Source organism: Pinus tabuliformis, chromosome 2_2, assembly GCF_031772625.1.
Source record: "Pinus tabuliformis cultivar Carrire ecotype Pingquan chromosome 2_2, CPIR1, whole genome shotgun sequence".
Classification (NCBI taxonomy): Eukaryota; Viridiplantae; Streptophyta; class Pinopsida; order Pinales; family Pinaceae; genus Pinus; species Pinus tabuliformis.
The window spans coordinates 1,197,363,917-1,197,369,909 of record NC_142300.1 but is presented as its reverse complement, the minus strand read 5'-3'; the positions used below and the strand labels follow the sequence as shown (position 1 = coordinate 1,197,369,909).

Genomic DNA, 5,993 nt, shown 5'->3' with positions numbered 1-5,993 from the left:
AGCTAAGTCTTTGTGTAATTCTATGACTATTTTCCACTTGTATGATAATACAGAGATTGGGGTTTTAGGCTGAGGCTTTCCCCGAGTTATTTCTTCTGTGTTATGTGTGATTGCTTTCTCTTTCTCAGTTATATGTGTTCTCTTGATCTTGCTAAATTCAATTAAGCTTCCGCAAAGTGTTGTAGAAGTAGATCTTGTATTGTGTATTATATATTACATAATATGTTGATCTACAGTAGGAATTTCTACACTTTTGTAGATCGGTGGGACATGATGAGTGTACTTGCAGGAGCTATGAATTGATGATGGATAGAATGCCTACCTACAAAGTTCAGGCTGAAACGTGGCCCCTTGACTAGAATGCAGGGATGGTGCATACATTATTTCAAGGGCGAGGATGAGATCGAGGTGGAGGAGGGCTTGTTAGAGGTCACAGACAATTGATTTGCTACAATTGCGGAGGGCCACGACACTATGCTCGCAATTGCACTAATCCAACGTGCCTGTCATTCAAGTATTGCACACTATTTGATCATGAAACAGAATATCATCCTACACTGATAGTTAAGATACGTGACAAAGTAGCGCTACCGCCTCCCCTAACTCAAAACCTACAGATCATGAGGTCTGAGCCGCACGAGGAAGATCCGAAGTGGAATCACGACAGGAGATGACAAGGGGAAACACCTAGAAGATAGTACATGGGTTCACAAAGGCCCAGTGAAAGAGGCTGAGTTTTATTTGGAGTGTGCTTGGGAAACCTTCATGGAAGCTAAGAAGAGCTTTACTGAAGCCTCCACTTTAGGAAGAAAAGATAAACTAGAGACGGAGATGGACCCCTCTCTGCTTAGTACTTTCCTCGAAACCTATATGAAGTTACTGTGTGACAGTAAGGATGTGAAAGGGTTACAGGAGATTATCAATAGATGTGTTGGGACCACACCAGGTGAACCATGTGTAGTCCACAAGATTGGAAAGCATAAGACAAGGATGAGACATGAAATGAGACTCACCGCGTAGATTGGAGAATACGAAATGGATCAAGTCATTCTGGATTTGGGATCCGATGCGAATGTTTTGCCGAAACAAATATGGGAGAAAATGGGGAGACCTACTCTGCAAAGGTCTCCAATTTAGCTGAGGATGGCGAATCAACAGAAAATCATACCCATGGGGTGACTGCAGGGAGTAACAGTAGATATTGAGGGAGCGAGCACGCTGGAAGATTTTGAAGTAATAGATATTGTTGATGACATTAATCCCTACCCTATGCTCTTGGTAATTGATTGGGCTACTGATATGAACAAGGTAATCAATCTAAAGAAGTGAAAGATGATCTTTGAGAAAAAATCACTGCACGTAATAATACCCCTAGATCCTACTAAGGGAGCACGCTATATAGAACTAGTCCGCGACTATGAGAGTGATGATGATTTGGACTGCATCTATAAGATAACAGCACGAGACCAAGACTGGGTGAATCCCACCATGGATGGGTGGATTACATGGGAGAACGAGAGTTCCTACACGTCGGATTCCGACAAAGAAATAGAACACTGGCAGAATCGGTTACATGAGGTAACTACGCTGAATTGCAACATGGTGACTCGGTTGCTGCATTGCGTGTCGTCAGAAGTAATAAATCTGCCTACTTATGATGGAATAATTTAGGTAGATACCTTCTTGGATGCATTTGAAAGGGATGTGCCAGAAAAGCAACACTTCTAGGCCTTGGACTAGGTACTAAGCGCTACGCCCACAAGATGGTGGGGTACGCACAAGGGCAGTTTTGATGATTGGTGTGAATCTAGGAGAATGATGAGAGCACGATTTGGGAAGCCTAAGATGCGACTAACAGACAAGTATGATAGATAGGATGATCCGCGTGCGCATCTAGCCAAGTGGATGTAGGCATATGGAGAAAATCCATAACCTCAGTGGGTGCACTTATTTTGTCATAACCTGGATGTTATCCTAATGAATTGGTATATAGAAACAGAGCTCCGCCATGGGACAGTTGTGTTATCACTCAAGAAAAATTTCTAAATTGTTCACAACAGTTCAATTGTTTGCCAAAGGGTTGGTGTCAATTTTGGGTCTAGTCTTTTCATCTGGTTTTAGAGTCTAAATAGTTTGAATAGGAGTCTTGTTAAGAGTATTGTTGGTATGTATAAAGGGGTCAATTCTCTGTTTTAGTCTATCATTGGTCTCACATCTCATATGGATATCATATGTCCAAACTCATTCCAAAGCCGAAATTGTCTAGGTGATTTCGTAGCGCCTGTAATCATTTTAAAGTGGTTTTGCAGCACATAAATCCTTTTTAACAGTTTCGCAGCGCAACATGTTTTAGGTGATTTCGTAGCGCATAATTCATATTTTTCACTGGCTGCGCTACGAAATTGGGGATTTGTTCGAATCCATAGCCATTCTTTCACAGCTGTCATATCCATCAAAATCCATTATCAGTGATCAGCTTATATCCTTTGCCTGTCAATTCGACCGCTTATCTTTATCATTAGGTCATTAGGTGTCGCCGTAAGCTCAAATTGCAAGTTTCAAAAGAAGATATAGAATCTCGAAGCCTCAAAGGTCATGTAGCTGTGAGTTCATGCTCACACGCTGGTGGTCACAAATATGCTGGAAACCTTATAATATACAGTTCAAATGTTGATGGTGAAGTTACTGGTCACTGGTGTTTAAAGAGATCTAAGGGAGAGGTGTAGGAGCAATTACCTATGGGAGCCTCGTTTGAAAGCAAAATGGGGGAAGGTTATTGGTCCTGCAGCCTACCGATGGCAATGGACTGTTACAATGAGTAATCAGACAGGGGTGTTAGATGGCTGCAAAGTTAACGCCTGGTCGAGATCCCTGTCTTGCATTTGGAAATTTTCTTGGTTGATATTACGGCTAGAGATTAACAAAAGAGGCAAAAGTAGCTCACTCAGTGATTCAGTGATGGCGTGGTATCTGGCACTTGAAAGTGGTAAATTTTGGTTTCCAGCTCAGGTATACAATCGCGAGCGTGGACATGTTGGGTTTATGTTATCTTGTTATGACGCAGAGCTTAGTTATGATAGCAGAACCGATACTTTCAAGGCCAGGTATCCACCACATGGTCATCAAAAAATTGTCGTTGAGGAAGGAGTACAGTGGGACAGGCTGCGAGCACCTCCTGTGGACACACCTGCCCATGATCTTCACCAATCTGTTTGTTTGAATGTTCTATGTCCTAGAGATCATGTTGAGATACAGTAGAGAAGGAACAAGGAATTCCCATATGGATGGTGGTATGGAGTTGTGGGTCATTCATATTATTGTGACAGAGATAGTCGCCACTGCCAATGTCATTTAGATGATACTGTGATTCTAGAGTTCAATCAATATACACCTGGATCAGGATGGCGGAGTGCAGCAATTAATAGAAAGGATCATCATGAAGAACATAGGAATATTATATGCTAATGAATTGAAAAACTCAAGACTTAAATCTTTTTCTGCAAATATTCATCGAATGCGTGTGACAAACAGCATAATCTGCAACTATGATGGCAAAGAGCTGCCAAAGGTGTTGGGTCTAAATTCACTTGATAGGGCGTTGTTAGATGCACCCTGCAGTGGCACTGATATATTTTGGATAATCAAAGATGAAGTAGCAGTGGAAAGGATGCCTGTGCGTTACTCTCAGCATTTGATAATCGCCTTTGGATTCCAATAAGAAACATTATTCTGTGGCTTTGTAAAGGTTCTGGATTCAATCCATCGTAAATGCAATAAAACAGGGCTACAGGGAAGATAATGGGCTTTACCTTGAGATTGATGCAGATGAGCAGCTACTGATCTATATACCATTTACTCAAGTTATCAAATTGCATTCTTTGGTAATTAAAGGTCTTACCGAGGAAGTCCAAAGACAATGAAACTATTTGCAAATAAGGAGCATATGGGGTTTAGCAATGTAAATGACTTTCCTCCAAGTGATACCATGGTTTTATCACCAGATAATCTTGAGGGAAACCAAGTTGTCTTGAAGTATGTAAAATTCCAGAATGTTCGCAGTTTGACCATCTTTATAGAGGACAATCAGGGCGGTGCCGACGTTACACAAATTCAGAAGCTTGTCCTATATGGGAGCACTGTGGAAACAACAAATATGAAGGAGTTGAAGAAAATCAAGGAGGATCAGTAGATGCCAAGAAAACCCGCATGCATGTGGAATATATGTATGTTTGGTGTGGAACATCAAAACATGGAGAATCTTGGTCAAATCTCTTTCAGGATTTACTGTGAAAAAAATGCTTCTTGGATGAAAAGTTGTTTGCGTCTTTCCTTAATCGCTTGTTTAACATCCCGAGTTGCACTATTACTGAGTTTTCTGTTTCATTTAAGGAGATGGAAGAACATTACCAGGTCCCAGAGTTGCAATTAAGGAAATGCATCAGCTCCTAAACCTTTTTGACACTGGCGACAAATGTTTTTCTTTTTGAAACTTCAAGTTCAGGGGAATTTAAGTGGTTATAGAATGGATTCAAGAAGGTGCTGCAACAAACAAATTACAGAAATTTGCCCCGATTGAGGTGATGCATAACATCGCAGCAAAGAATTTAAAAAACTTGTCTCACATAGATACAAATTCTTTAGTGAAATTAATGGCAGAGGGAAATGTTTCCTCCTCCATTGAGGATAGTAAAAAGAACAGCTGCACTAAAGCGGTAGCAAAAGGTTACCCTTCTGAGCATAGTAAAAAGGGTGGAAGTCTACATAGCAAAACATCACCAAATAATAATCTTGTTCAGGAGGCTAAGAAGAGTGGAAATTCAGAGAACTTTTCTTCTTTAAAACTGTATTCACGAAATCATACATCAGTAGTGGGAACTACAAGGTGCTATAAATGTAAATAATTGGGTCATTCTGCTCAGTCTTGTACAAAACATAGTCCTGCAGAAGCTGAGAGTAACCGTTCCCGTGTTTCTACTCGTATATCTCCTACAAGAAGCTCAAAAGAATTCACAAATTGAACTCTCCAGAGGAGATTGCATTTCCAGGTAACATTACAGAATGTAAAAACAGTCAAGGTTCAGGGAAAAAACAACTGAATTTTGACTCTGATATAAGAGACCATGTCCAGTGGGCAGGGAGTGATTCACCTAGGTAGGTTTCTAGAATTTGGGAAATGTCCTATGCTGACCACAAATTTACTCTCAAAGGGCACCACAAACAGGTGGAGGAAACATATATTCGAAACCAACTCTAGACTTTTGTTCTAAAGTGATCACATTTACTACAGTTCAAAATATGTCAAAACAGCTTAAAAGAGTTTTTGCCCTTACACATAAAGGAGGTGGACAACACATCAAGGACGTGGCAGTCTGCTCTATTTTGGGTAATTAAAGGATAAAGGACATGCTTCTTTGGATTCGAACATTTTGAGGTAAACCAAAGACCAGTAAAACATGGTTAATTTCCTATGTTTCAGGACAATGGAAAACATGTGACATTGAAGACCAACATGGAGCCTTGAAGATCCATCACAGCCAAACTAAAAGAGACCACTTTTTAGGGAATAAATCCTGATTGTAATAAATGCTACGTTCAGCATGATGTAGAATTAGAATCCTAATTGTTTTAGGATTCTAGAGCTGTCAATTAACAGTCAGTTGTATTTATTAGTCATTTAAAGGGTTAATAGGTGTCATTAGAAGTAGTTTTCGAGTTCCCTTAATGTTTAAGGAGGAATCTCGATCAGTTAGAATAAGAGCTCTATATATAGCTGAAACAAAAATGTAATCAGGGTTGGAAAACTTTATAACAAAGCTTGTATTTGGCTTATGTAAGACTCATTTTCAGTAATATAATTTTGACTTTACTTCTCAGGATTCATGAAGGATTTCTTATGTTCAGAATATGTGATGTTGTCCTTTTCTTAATTCTTACAGTGGTATAGATGTATAATCACTCAGAATTCACTGAATGTGCTCTGATTTCCTGTATAC

At 39.9% G+C, this 5,993-nt stretch overlaps 1 pseudogene; it reads left to right on the top strand.

Annotated features, from left to right (window-relative positions):
- The first annotated feature begins 2,667 nt into the window (after positions 1-2,667).
- Positions 2,668-3,465, top strand: LOC149197791 (F-box protein At2g32560 pseudogene; annotated as a pseudogene).
- The last annotated feature ends 2,528 nt before the right edge of the window (positions 3,466-5,993 follow it).